Raw genomic sequence first — 13,357 nt, forward strand, 5'->3', positions numbered from 1 at the left:
AGATAATAGATACATGTTTTTATTTTATTAGAATTTTTTTCATGATTCCCAATTATTTAGATTTGCAGTTTATAATAGTTGTGCAGTCTTTACATTTTTATTTCAATGTAGAAATTATCTATTCATTTCATTTTAGATTTGTTACGTGACAGCATTAATGAAAGTTTCTTAAAGGGACACTAAGCAGGAATTACTCCCATCTAGTGGGGAAATTGTATTTTGCATTCAAACTAAATTTGCTCGCCAGCGCCTCGTTTTTCAAATGCGCGTTGCATCTACGGTAGGCGATATGTACCAAAAAGCTTTGACAGTATGTCTTCTAATAGCACTTCGTCGAGTTTTCCTTCAGGTGAACAGGTGTGTTATTTCAAACAAACTGCAACATGACAACTAACAAACGAATGTTACAGTATGAATTACTGACTGTGGAAAACATGAAATATTGTAATTAGTAGTTATGTCTAATTTATTCGTTATATTTTCTGAATTATATGCATTGTTAGATATAAAAAAAATATTATAATATAGACTGTAACACTGACTTACCTGTCGAGAAGAAAACTGGCCACTTCAGCGTCTCTTTTGAAATCTTTATCAAGCATTAGCTCTTTCCACCTAGAAAAAGCTTCCCCGACATTAACTCTTGTTTTCTGTAATCTACGCCCAGCAAACACAGAACGTTGTGAGGACGTCGCCAGTTAGTCGTCATTTGGTCAGCGCGACATTACTTTATGGCAACGTTGTGAGGACGTCGTGGTAAAGTTCCATTTTTTAAAATCTTGGCTAACTTCCCAGAAACGTCATGGGCACGTACTCAAAAGACGTCGCTAGTTAGTCCCATTGGGGACATTGTAGCAACGTGGTCAGCTGGTCTTCAGATAACTTTTAATATTATTGCACTAGATGTATTATTATTATTAAGATACCATTTGAACAGCATATTCTTTGGGAAATATACAAAAAAAATTAATCAAGCATGTTAAAATAATTATATATATATATATATATATATATATATATATATATATATATATATATATATATATATATATATATATATATATGCCATCAGTTTAAGAACAATAAAATAAACAATTTACTTAGCAAATGGTGATAATGTTTGTTAATGAAAGAGAGTACGGGACAAATTAACATTTAAACCTTAAACTAGCAGCGCACGTCACTTTCTGAATGAGGTGCGCGACGTGCGCGTGCCCGTCATTTTGTAACGGTCAACTTCCAGCGGACGGACACGGAGGAAAGGTAAGTCCTATAAATCTACTTTTATTCATAGATTTTAACTGATATAACGTTAAATGCCATCAAAGAGGAGTAGTGTTTTGTATTTTTGTAGGTTTTCTCTTTCAATTTAATAAATAAATGCTCTGTTTGGTTAATTAGCTCAAAAGCAGTCTCAGAGGTGGTCTAAGGTAACGGTAACTGTTAAAATCGAATATAACCTTACCTAGTTTAAATTATTTGAAATTTATCACTATAAACTATACAGTGTTAACTTTCTAATAATTTAATTTTTAACCGTAGTAACGTTAATTAGTTTGTTTGAATGCCTGCTGCTCGAGCTTGATGATGCTCATGCTATCCATGCTGTGAACTTGAATATAAACCGATAGAACGTTAAATATAAAGTTTAACGTTAATTAGACCGAGGCTGCCGAAATCATGTTCAGTGTAACGTTATGTGGGATTAATAATTTCCCCTTTTCTCCCTCAAGTGGCAGGCTTGTAAATTCTGTCATCTGTTCATTATTGGTGTTGATGGTGTTTTTCACATGCATGCTTTTTAATGCTAGTTTAATTCTCAAATTGATCTGATACTTTCGTTCCACAAAAAGTAAACACATTTTTCACTTTCTTAGGGCCTGACAACCACCAGTTGAGTCCATGATTCAGTGAGTTCCTTATAAGGAAATATATTTGTTACCACCTAGTAATTTAAATGTATTATGTATTGCTTTAAAATGAACACATATATTTATCATCAGGGGAAGAGACAGTCTGGGCAGCAGCAACAAGACAACTATTACAAGTAGAGATGGGTTTCAAGAACTGGTACTAATTTGGTTCCTGACTTGTTCAGTACTGAAAACATTTACATAAGGTACAGGATCAATAGTGCTGCTATCAGTATTCTTGTAACATTGATTCATTACCCTTTAGACACAACCACATATCCTCCAAATCATCTCTGCGTGGATGGCAGCAAGGATCCAGGATCAAGAGATCATTCATCATGGAGACTGTTCCACAGGAAGCAGTTTCTCCTGGGTGAAAAACTAAACCTGGTTGTTTCAGCATCACTCAGGCAAGACTTAATACTTTTAAATTGATTTCAGTTGGTTATGTGTTTCAGGTCATCCTGACCATTCTGCTGTTCTGGATGTAAGGCCGTGCTGCAACTACATTTCTCGTGGTTGAAAGATTTGTGGAGCGGTATCCAGACATATAACGCCCCATCACACGGGGCGTCAACGCCTCTCGTTTACTTTTAAATGAAGTGACGTCAAGCATGGTGAAATTAATTCTAGAAATTAATTCTAAATAGAAGTTGAAGACTTCTCAAGCGCCAATGCAGCCGTCCTCCAGTCAGAACATCCTATGCAAATACCCTAGCGCAGACGCAAGCCAATCGAGTGCATGCAATACCAGAAAACTAATGTGATTGGCTGTCACTATGAGAAGAGACAGTAATTCTGATCCGATATCAGTGTCGTTTTTTGCAAAAAAAAATTTAAATCAATGTAGAATTTTCTATACTTCTGTGTAGGGATGTCAATTTTCAATCATTTCCATGATCGATCGTTGTTTAAATTAATGAACAAATAATCGATTAATCGTTAACCTTATATATAATATAATATATATATATATATAAAACTGTAAATATATATATTTTACAGTAAAGACCAAAAGTTTGGACACACCTTCTCATTCAAAGAGTTTTCTTTATTTTCATGACTATGAAAATTGTAGAGTCACACTGAAGGCATCAAGGGCTATTTGGCCAAGAAGGAGAGTGATGATGACCTGGCCTCCACAGTCACCGGACCTGAACCCAATCCAGATGGTTTAGGGGTGAGCTGGACCGCAGACAGAAGGACAAAGGGCCAACAAGTGCTAAGCATCTCTCGGGGAACTCCTTCAAGACTGTTGGAAGACCATTTCAGGTGACTACCTCTTGAAGCTCATCAAGAGAAAGCCAAGAGTGTGCAAAGCAGTAATCAAAGCAAAAGAAGAACCTACAATATGACATATTTTCAGTTGTTTCACACTTTTTTTGTTATGTATATAATTCCATATATAATTCCACATGTGTTAATTCATAGTTGTGATGCCTTCAGTGTGAATCTACAATTTTCATAGTCATGAAAATAAAGAAAACTCTTTAAATGAGAAGGTGTGTCCAAACCTTTGGTCTCAAACTGATATATATATATATATATATATATATATATATATATATATATATATATATATATATATATATATATATATATATATATATATATATATATATATTAGACGGTTTCATCGGATGCACGCGCCTGGACCTAAGTTAACTTCCAGTCTGTGTTGTGTATATCGGTCTGGCTGCAGTGCCTTCTACAAACACAGTTAAAGGCAAGGTGATGAGTAAACTGAAGTTGGGCTCAGGTGGTTGTGCTGCGGGAAGTGTTTCCCATACATTTATTTATTTTTGGAGACTCGCCACAATTTTAAAACTGATCGATTTTCAAAAGGGCTTCGTTAAATAAAAATGAGTAACGTTACGTACTGCACGTTTAATAATTCCTAACATTTATATGTTTAGATATCAAAACGAGGCACAGGTGTTTTTATATCGCTGTATTTCTGAAGGAAGACTTGCATGTTATATGCCTGATAAAGCAGCGTGTGAGCGTAGCTCTGCTTCGTTTACAGCTGTTACTGGGGAAACCTCAACTTTATGTCTATGCTTTAAAACATCTCCTGCTGGCAAAGAATGAATTTGCATTTTCATCAAGTCCGCCTGATCCACGCAGCAAACATTTTTTGTTTGTTATCAAAAAATATCTACTCTAGAGGGACTTGGCTGTTGTTATTGATTCTATTTGGAAGTCTACCGGTTAGGTTAGGTCCACAAAAGCGCGCATGCGCAGTAACGTTTGTTTATGTTGTTGCCGTTGAAACCGTCTATATATATATATGTATGTGTGTGTGTGTGTGTGTGTATAATGTAAGTGTGTGTAAAATACATTTCTTTTAAATTCATAGCACAGTAATGAAGGCAGCAACATGTGGTAGATGGGACAGAACAAGAATCTTTCATTGTGCTAATGTATTATAATACGAAAGGGTATGGCTCCTATACAGCGTGCATCGCGTAAACACAACCAGTGCGCAGAATGATGCACTTGAAGCAACACAGAGTCACAGCGTGTAGCATTACTCACAGAAATGTTCAAAACACCAAAGGAAGAGATATTGTTGTGTATTATATGTGTGCAATATTTTGAGCCTTTTCTTTTAACAGTTTTAAATATCAGTTATTGTGCGCTCTTGAAGAGAGTTTCATTGTTTTGACTGTAGTAACTATGATAGGATGATACGCTAATCTGCCAATTCAATACTATCCCGATACTTGTGTGCCGATTCAATATATATTTATAATTATATATATATATATATATATAATTTAGCATTGTGATTATAGTTATATAACTATTGTAATTCGTGACTTATCCAAATTGTCTGTAAAATGATGTTTGTTTCTGTAGATTTGAGGGAAAGATTAAAAACAAGGAGGTCTGGGAATGACTGAAGGGATCTGACAGCAGTGAGGGAAGGAAGTTATCACCAGAATGTAAGTTCTTTGAGAATGTGTGCATTATTACAAGTTGAGTTTTCATTTAAATGTGGCAATGTACACAGCTGGTCAAAAGTTTTAAATATATTTTAAAAGTTTAATTTATTTCTATAATGCACAGCTATATTTTCAGCATTAATTACTCCAGTCTTCAGTGTCACATGATCTTCAGAAATCATTCTAATATGATGATTTACTGCTCAATAAATTTTTCTGATTATTATCAGTGTTGGAAACAGTTGTGCTGCCCAAACATTTTGTCTACACTACAGTTATATTTATTTATTATTTATTTTATTTATTTATTTTATTTTGGGGGGGGGGGTGGCTAATAGCAGGAATGCATAAAATTGAAAACCAGTGGTAGAGAAGACTTTTGTAATTTTACAAAAGATTACCTTTTTTTCAATGTTTTGAACTTTGTGTTTTATAAAATAATAATGAAGAAAAAATTCAACTTTCCAGAAATGCTAAGTTTTCTTCCCCATCATTTCTAATATGCGGTGCGTTTCCCTAAAACCAACTTTGGTCACAAGTTCCTTCTTTACCAATAGAGTTCAGTGGAACTAAAAACCGTAGTAAGCTAACTGCAGATGTGATTTACATCATGTATGTCATGAGCAGATGTACACTTTGATCATAGCGCCAATAATGCGATTAGGTGCATGTAAATGCACTGATTTGTGATAATCAGCAATGTTTCCTGATCAGCAAATCAGTATATGAAAAAGATCATGTGACACTGAAGACTGGAGTAAAGTTACTGAAAAATTCAGCTTTGCCTCATAATTATTTCAATAAATATGTTTAAGTATATTCAAAAAAAGAGTATGAAAACTGTTACTTCTTTCTTTCTGTTTTCTTTTTTTTTTTTTTACATTTTTTTTTTTTTAATCAAATTAATCTAGCCTTGGTGAGTAGAAGAGACTTCTCTTGAAAACCATAAAGAAAAGATTCCAGGATGAAGAGGAGGAGGAAGAACACGTTTAACAATTTTCTATAAGCTTGCCATTAGTTATAATAAAAACAATGAACATGACTACAATAATATGCTAAATGTTATTAAAAGATTCCAGTTTGCAAGAAGTCTGAGTGTCTGACTCTACACTAGAGGAACTCTTTTCTGAAGAAGATCAGGTGCTGAGAAGAAGCCTTGTTCTACAGCAAAACACTGCATCAAACCTCCTGTCCTTCCCTCAGAAGAGCCTGTCTTCTGCTGCTGGGGTAAGAAACACCCTCTTCCTCTTCTCTATCAGCTGTCCAGCACCTAACTCTGCCTCCTCAGCACTGTCTGAAAGAGTCATCTCCACAGTCAGTAATCACAGATTCTTCTGAGAAAGTCGATATGTTCATTTTCTTAAAAAACTTTGTTTTTTCGGGTGGGACAAATAATACAGGAGAGATGCTAGAAATCTCTATATTGTTCATTTTTCATATCTTTACGCTTTATGAATGTTTTTCTTCTGAGAAGCTCAAAAATTATGGTTCTTTGGTAATTGCTTTATTGTTTAGGTTTATCCTCTGATAGTGAGCACAGAGCCCTGATCATGACATGCAAGAAAAAGAAAGAAATCATGTCCATGATTTACTAATTCATTCCCTCTATGTACTAAAACGTGCACGATTACTTTTACATTTCATTGATTTGCTAAATCGTATGCACAATTTACTAATTCGTTCTCTTGATGTATAAATAGTGTACACGTTTTAGCAAATCGAGGGAATGAAATATAAAATCGTGCGCATGAATTAGCCTAAATTTTTTCCTGCATGTCGTGTAATTAAAGCACATCACCACCAGACATTTATACCAGGAGCCTCATATACGACGCTCACAGTTTTACTTTGTGCAGTATCTCTGTGCAGTATCTGCTGAATTGTTTCATATCTATTTATCATGTATTTTTCGTTGCACTAAATTATGTTGTATCAATAAGTTTACTGATAATTATTTTTAATTTTCACTAATAACGTCATTAACCATCTCCCCATCTTTAAGACAAAAATTCTCTATTGTTTATATTGTGTAATCTATGAATTGATGTGTTTAGTTTTCTGTGCTCATAACTTAGTAACATTTTGCATGGTTAAAGAACAGGTGCGATGTTCAAAATGTTTTTATACAAAGTAGTGCTGAATAAATATTGATTTGTGAATGAATGCAGTGTGTTTTTGTCTATTTTATATTAGAATGTAATGTTTTTGTATTTGTTTGCATTGCATGTATGTAATTAATGTATTAACTATGAATCCCCTATAATTAGATTACAATTAGATTTCATAAGGTTTATTTTTTGCACCAGAGATGGATTGAGTTTATTAGTTCTTTATGTATTTCAAGGTAATGGTGAGGTGAAAATATGAATTACCAATATGATCCTGTAATGTCACGTCCTCATAACGTGCCAGTTTGGTCGTCAGGACATACTCATCACGTTCCAGTGACGTTCCAGTATAACGTCGCCACGACGGATATGGGAATCACAAAGTTACGTCACTGGAACGTTATGTGGTACGTCGCTGAGACCAATATGGTATTTTATAGGAACGTCCTCATAACGTGTCAGTTTGGTCGCTGGGACATACTCATCACGTTCCAGCGACGTTCCAGTATAACGTCGCCACGACGGATATGGGAATCACAAAGTTACGTCACTGGAACGTTATATGGTACGTCGCTGCGACCAATATGGTACTTTATAGTAACGTTCTCATAACGTGCCAGTTCGGTCGCTGGGACGTACTCCTCACGTTCCAGCGACGTTCCACTATAACGTCGCCACGACGGATATGGGAATCACAAAGTTACGTCGCTGGAACGTTATTTGGGACGTCGCTGCAACGAATATGGTCTGGTCCAGTTACGTCGTCACAACGTAACTGTGTTAGCTGGGCGGTCACGTTTCCTTTTACGTTCTATTTTTTACTGTTTTGGCGACGATGGTTTCTTCTCCTGTGGCGCGGCATATGTATGGTCCATAATAAGAATGCAATCCAGACTTTTAAACTTGCCGGTGCAGTTTCAAGCGCCTCTCACTGCTCTGCACCTGCGTTTCTGGCTCTGTCCGAAAACGCGCTGTGGAAACGCGTTGGCTTAGTACTTTTTGTCCCTCTCTGCTATTATAGTTTTGCAAGATGGCGGAACTACATGGAAGCCTCCGTCGACCTACCCGTCCCATGTATATAAAGATAATAAATTCTTCATTTACAAGGATTAGTTTAAACATTGGCATAGGTATTTGTACACCATTGAGGGCATATTTATGAATAAAAATATTGATTTTAGATAATAAAATACCTAAAAAGTTACTTATTGTCCCTTTAAGGGTCAATATTATGTTATCTGCATCTCCTGCGCTCCATCAAGCCACTCTTATAATAGCAGTCATCACTCAAAATAATGCGCGGCTCTGTTATCTGTATAGCATGTGTGTAAGACACTAATACAATTATGAAGTAATAATTTTATGACAAATAAATATTTCAGCGAGTAAAACTGACTGTCTATAGTAGGCTGTTATGGACTACACAGCATTTTTATATTATTTTTAATTAATTTTTTTAAATTATTATTATTTTAAATTATTGTCGCTGGATCAGTACAATACTCTTGTAATAAAGTAGCGGTGGTAGCAGACATATTTTGAGTATCAGTTCTGGTTGAAAAGAAAAGAATGAAATAAGCTACTCCCGAGCAGGTTTAAGTTTACGGACCTGTTTCTATGACAGCAGCTCTGGGATGAGCTTCGAAGAACCAATTGATCCAAGATTATGCCAAATCATCAACAATCAAATCCAGCTAACTGAGTTAGCGACGTACGAAGAATGGGCCCCAGGAAGTTAGCATAAATTTAACATAGGGTATTTGTGATGCCCTTTCATTTTCATCTCAACCTTAGTTGTTTCATTTTATTTGATTATTGCTGTGTCTGACTTCTTGAGAAAGAAGCATTTATTTTGACATGCGGTCATGGTGCACATCTTTAATATGTTAACGTTTGATATTAAGAAATTAACATTGGTTAAGATGCAGAGTAATAACTATAATAGTCAAAAATATATTGTCTTTCTGTGGGCTGAATAAAGTCTGTTTCATATATATATTGTTTTTTTTTTTTTTTTTCTTCTTTTTTTGATGGGTTTTACAGCAAAACTCATAGAAGTGCCTGATTAGATATTATCAGTTTGCTTGCAATACTGTTAGGATTACAGTGGATGAATGATGCCAAACCAGAGCACTCATCTGTTGAGACCAAAGCCCATCATTAATTATTTTAATACTTTGTCATTCAGACAGCAGACAAACTATTTTGGATGCAAGAAACATTTAATAGAATATAAATGATGGAGCTTACAGTATATTTTTGTGGATAGGTCATAGAAAATGAAACAGCAGATCAAGCTGACGCCAGGTGGAAGCATGCTCCCTCAAAAGAATTACTGTGCCCTTCCCCTCCCCTCTCTGCTGAACATAATCAAAATCAAAAGTGAAGGCAAAAAGCCAGTATGTGCATGTGATAACATGCTTTTGTTGTTGTCAGAGATTGCACACTTCCATTCCACTGTATTGCATTCCATTCTGTTGTAGATAATAGACACTCTGGTCCATTCACCAGTGGTAATGCACCAGTTCATTCAGTGACAACTGACAATAAATCCTAAAGAAGAAGAAGAAGAAGAAGAAAAAGAAGAAGAAGAAGGTGATTAGATTCATTGATTAGATTGTGAGCTGTTGCCTTGAGGTTGAGTATTTGGCAGCATTTCACTTCTTTTTTCGGTATGCATCATAACCTAGTCAAAATAAGTGGTTTACTATTGGGTTTAGGTTTCCTGAGCAACTCTCGTGAAAGATGAGTCACAACTAATCAGATAAGAGAGACAAGACTGCTTCAAACATACACATCTGTGCTAGTAATACATACAGTGCAGTCATAATGTTGTGAATTACAGTAAATAAATGTTTAGCTAACATGGGGTATTGTGAAAAAATGAACCACACTTGCCACGCTGAGCTTGTAGTTACATGAATGATCACTTCTCCATATAATCAGCACATGCTAGGTTTCAGAATCCAATTGCTTAGGGTGCTTGTGAAATTACTGATGGAACTCTAGCCTTACAGCACACCTATTTGGACAAATCATATTGATATTTATCACTAAGCATTTTTGAGTAAGAGTTACTATATATATTATTGTCTACTTACTTCCACCAGGTCATTTAAGCATTCAACCACCTGTCTCAGACTCAGACCACTTCTGTTTTTAAATCTCACTCTCTGCCTTCATGCTCACCACTACTGACTCCTCCTCCTCATTTTGCTGCAACCTCCTCTTTCTCTGTCTTACAGATTTTCCACTCCTCTTCTCAGTGAAAAGACACTCTGGGTCTGTTTACACTTGGTCACTCCATGCATTTTGTCAGATTTAATAGCTATCTGATTTGTTAAAATGGTTCCGTGTCCACCTGGCCATATAAATTTGTCTCTGCAAAATGGATGTAAATCAGATTTTTCATGTCCCATGCTTGTATTCAAATTTAACAGAGTTCACTTCAACAAAAGCAACAGATATGCACTGTATTTTATTCTTTAAAAGTGTAGTGGGTAGTGTGGTTATTTATTTGCGGCGGTTGATTTAAAACTGTACATTTTCCTAATGTGGGTCTTTCCCGTTTCATGTGGCTGATAATAACACTTGATTAATGTTTGATTAGGTTGGTTGATTTTTTATGTGCCATAAACAGTGCGGTTTTGTTTTAAGCGGGTGTTCTTTTTGTTTCAATGTTTCAAATTTGGTAGCAGGGTCGCTTAACGTGATACGATGTGTTCAGTGTAATTAGGAAACATTGTGGAGGTAACTTAATTTTGTTTTAAAGTTTTATAAAAGTGCAATTAATTGATGTATTGTCAATGTAAAATTTATATTTGAATAATATATGAATGTAGGTGTATTTAAACATGTAATTGTGTTTTGGTAGACTTATCTGGGAGCTGATCATAGACCACTGTTTTCCCAGTACTGAATGTTTATATCTATATTATAAGTATATATTATAAGCAGGGCCGTTTAAAGGAATTTGGGGGTCCCAAGCAAAATGGACATAGAGGCCCCCCGACATTGTCGAAATCATACTCTAGATTTAATACTGTCACATGGAATTGATGTTGATAGTGTTGAAATTATTCAGCCAAGTGATGATATCTCAGATCATTATTTAGTTCTGTGCAAACTTCATGTAGCCAAAATTGTAAATTCTACTTCTTGTTACAAGTATCGAAGAACCATCACTTCTACCACAAAAGACTGCTTTTTAAGTTATCTTCCTGATGTATCCAAACCTCAGAACATCTTGATGATGTAACAGAAACTATGGACTCTCTCTTTTCTAGCACTTTAAATACAGTTGCTCCTTTATGCTTATGGAAGGTTAAGGAAAACAGTTTGACACCATGGTATAAAGAGCATACACGCACCCTAAAGAGAGCAGCCCGAAAAATGGAGCACAGCTGGAGGAAAACAAAACTAGAGGTATTTCATTTTGATTGGCGGGAAAGTAACGTATCCTACAGAAAAGCATTAAAAACTGCTAGATCTGATTACTTTTCTTCTCTTTTAGGAAAAAAAAAAACATAACCCCAGGTATCTATTCAATACAGTGGCTAAAATAACGAAAAATAAAGCCTCAACAAGTGTTGACATTTGCCAACACCACAGCAGTAATGACTTTATGAACTACTTTACTTCTAAAATCGATACTATTAGAGATAAAATTGCAACCATTCAGCCGTCAGTTACAGTATCAAATCAGACGCACTATAGACCCCCTGAGGAACAGTTCCACTCATTCTCTACTATAAGAGAGGAAGAATTGTATAAACTTGTTAAATCATCTAAACCAACAACATGTATGGTAGACCCTATACCATCTAAGCTCCTAAAAGAGGTGCTTCCAGAAGTCATAGGTCCTCTTCTGACTATTATTAATTCCTCATTGTCATTAGGATATGTCCCCAAAAACTTCAAACTGGCTGTTATTAAGCCTCATAAAAAATACACAACTTGACCCCAAAGAACTAGTTAATTATAGACCAATCTCGAATCTCCCTTTTTTTGTCCAAGATACTAGAAAAGGTGGTATCCTCACAATTATATTCCTTCTAAGAGAAAATGGTATATGTGAGGATTTCCAGTCAGGATTTAGACCGTATCATAGTACTGAAACTGCTCTCCTTAGAGTTACAAATGATCTGCTCTTATCATCTGATCGTGGGTGCATCTCTCTATTAGTTTTATTGGATCTTAGTGCTGCGTTTGACACAATTGACCACGGCATTCTTTTGCATAGACTTGAACACTTTGTTGGCATCAGTGGAAGTGCATTAGCATGGTTTAAGTTGTACTTATATGACCGCCATCAGTTCGTAGCAGTGAATGAAGATGTATCATATCGATCACAAGTGCAGTATGGAGTACCTCAAGGCTCAGTACTAGGGCCGCTACTCTTCACGCTTTATATGTTACCCTTGGGAGATATCATCAGGAAACATGGTGTTAGCTTTCACTGTTATGCTGATGATACTCAGCTCTATATTTCTTTGCGGCCCAGTGAAACACACCAATTTGAAAAACTAATGGAATGCATAGTCGATATAAAAAATTGGATGACGAGTAATTTCTTACTGCTAAATTCAGAAAAAACAGAGGTGTTAATCATAGGGCCTAAAAACTCTACTTGTAATAACCTAGAACACTGTCTAAGACTTGATGGTTGCTCTGTCAATTCTTCGTCATCAGTTAGGAACCTAGGTGTGCTATTTGATCGCAATCTTTCTTTAGAAAGCCACGTTTCTAGCATTTGTAAAACTGCATTTTTCCATCTCAAAAATATATCTAAATTACGGCCTATACTCTCAATGTCAAATGCAGAAATGTTAATCCATGTATTTTTGACTTCAAGGTTAGATTATTGTAATGCTTTATTGGGTGGTTGTTCTGCACGCTTAGTAAACAAACTACAGCTAGTTCAAAATGCAGCAGCAAGAGTTCTTACTAGAATCAGGAAGTATGACCATATTAGCCCGGTCCTGTCATCACTGCACTGGCTCCCTATCAAAAATCGTATAGATTTTAAAATATTGCTTATTACTTATAAAGCCCTGAATGGTTTAGCACCTCAGTATTTGAATGAGCTCCTTTTACATTATAATCCTCTACGTCTGCTACGTTCTCAAAACTCAGGCAATTTGATAATACCTAGAATATCAAAATCAACTGCGGGCGGCAGATCCTTGTCCTATTTGGCGCCTAAACTCTGGAATAACCTACCTAACATTGTTAGGGAGGCAGACACACTCTTGCAGTTTAAATCTAGATTAAAGACCCATCTCTTTAACCTGGCATACACATAACATACTAACATGCTTTTAATATCCAAATCTGTTAAAGGATTTTTAGGCTGCATTAATTAGGTAAACCGGAACCGGAAACACTT

At 35.6% G+C, this 13,357-nt stretch overlaps 1 long non-coding RNA gene across 2 annotated transcripts; it reads left to right on the forward strand.

Moving 5' to 3' along the window:
* Positions 1–1,046: 1,046 nt before the first annotated feature.
* On the forward strand, positions 1,047–7,024 carry LOC127961119 (uncharacterized). 2 transcript variants are annotated; one of them, XR_008154382.1, is made up of 6 exons: positions 1,047–1,263; positions 1,878–1,910; positions 2,004–2,070; positions 2,179–3,185; positions 4,776–4,861; positions 5,773–7,024. It is a non-coding gene; the product is annotated as an uncharacterized LOC127961119 (long non-coding RNA). The 2 variants fall into 2 exon arrangements; XR_008154381.1 differs by having other exon boundaries at positions 1,047–1,910.
* The last annotated feature ends 6,333 nt before the right edge of the window (positions 7,025–13,357 follow it).

The sequence above is a fragment of the Carassius gibelio genome, chromosome B7 (genome assembly GCF_023724105.1).
Source record: "Carassius gibelio isolate Cgi1373 ecotype wild population from Czech Republic chromosome B7, carGib1.2-hapl.c, whole genome shotgun sequence".
Taxonomy (NCBI): Eukaryota; Metazoa; Chordata; class Actinopteri; order Cypriniformes; family Cyprinidae; genus Carassius; species Carassius gibelio.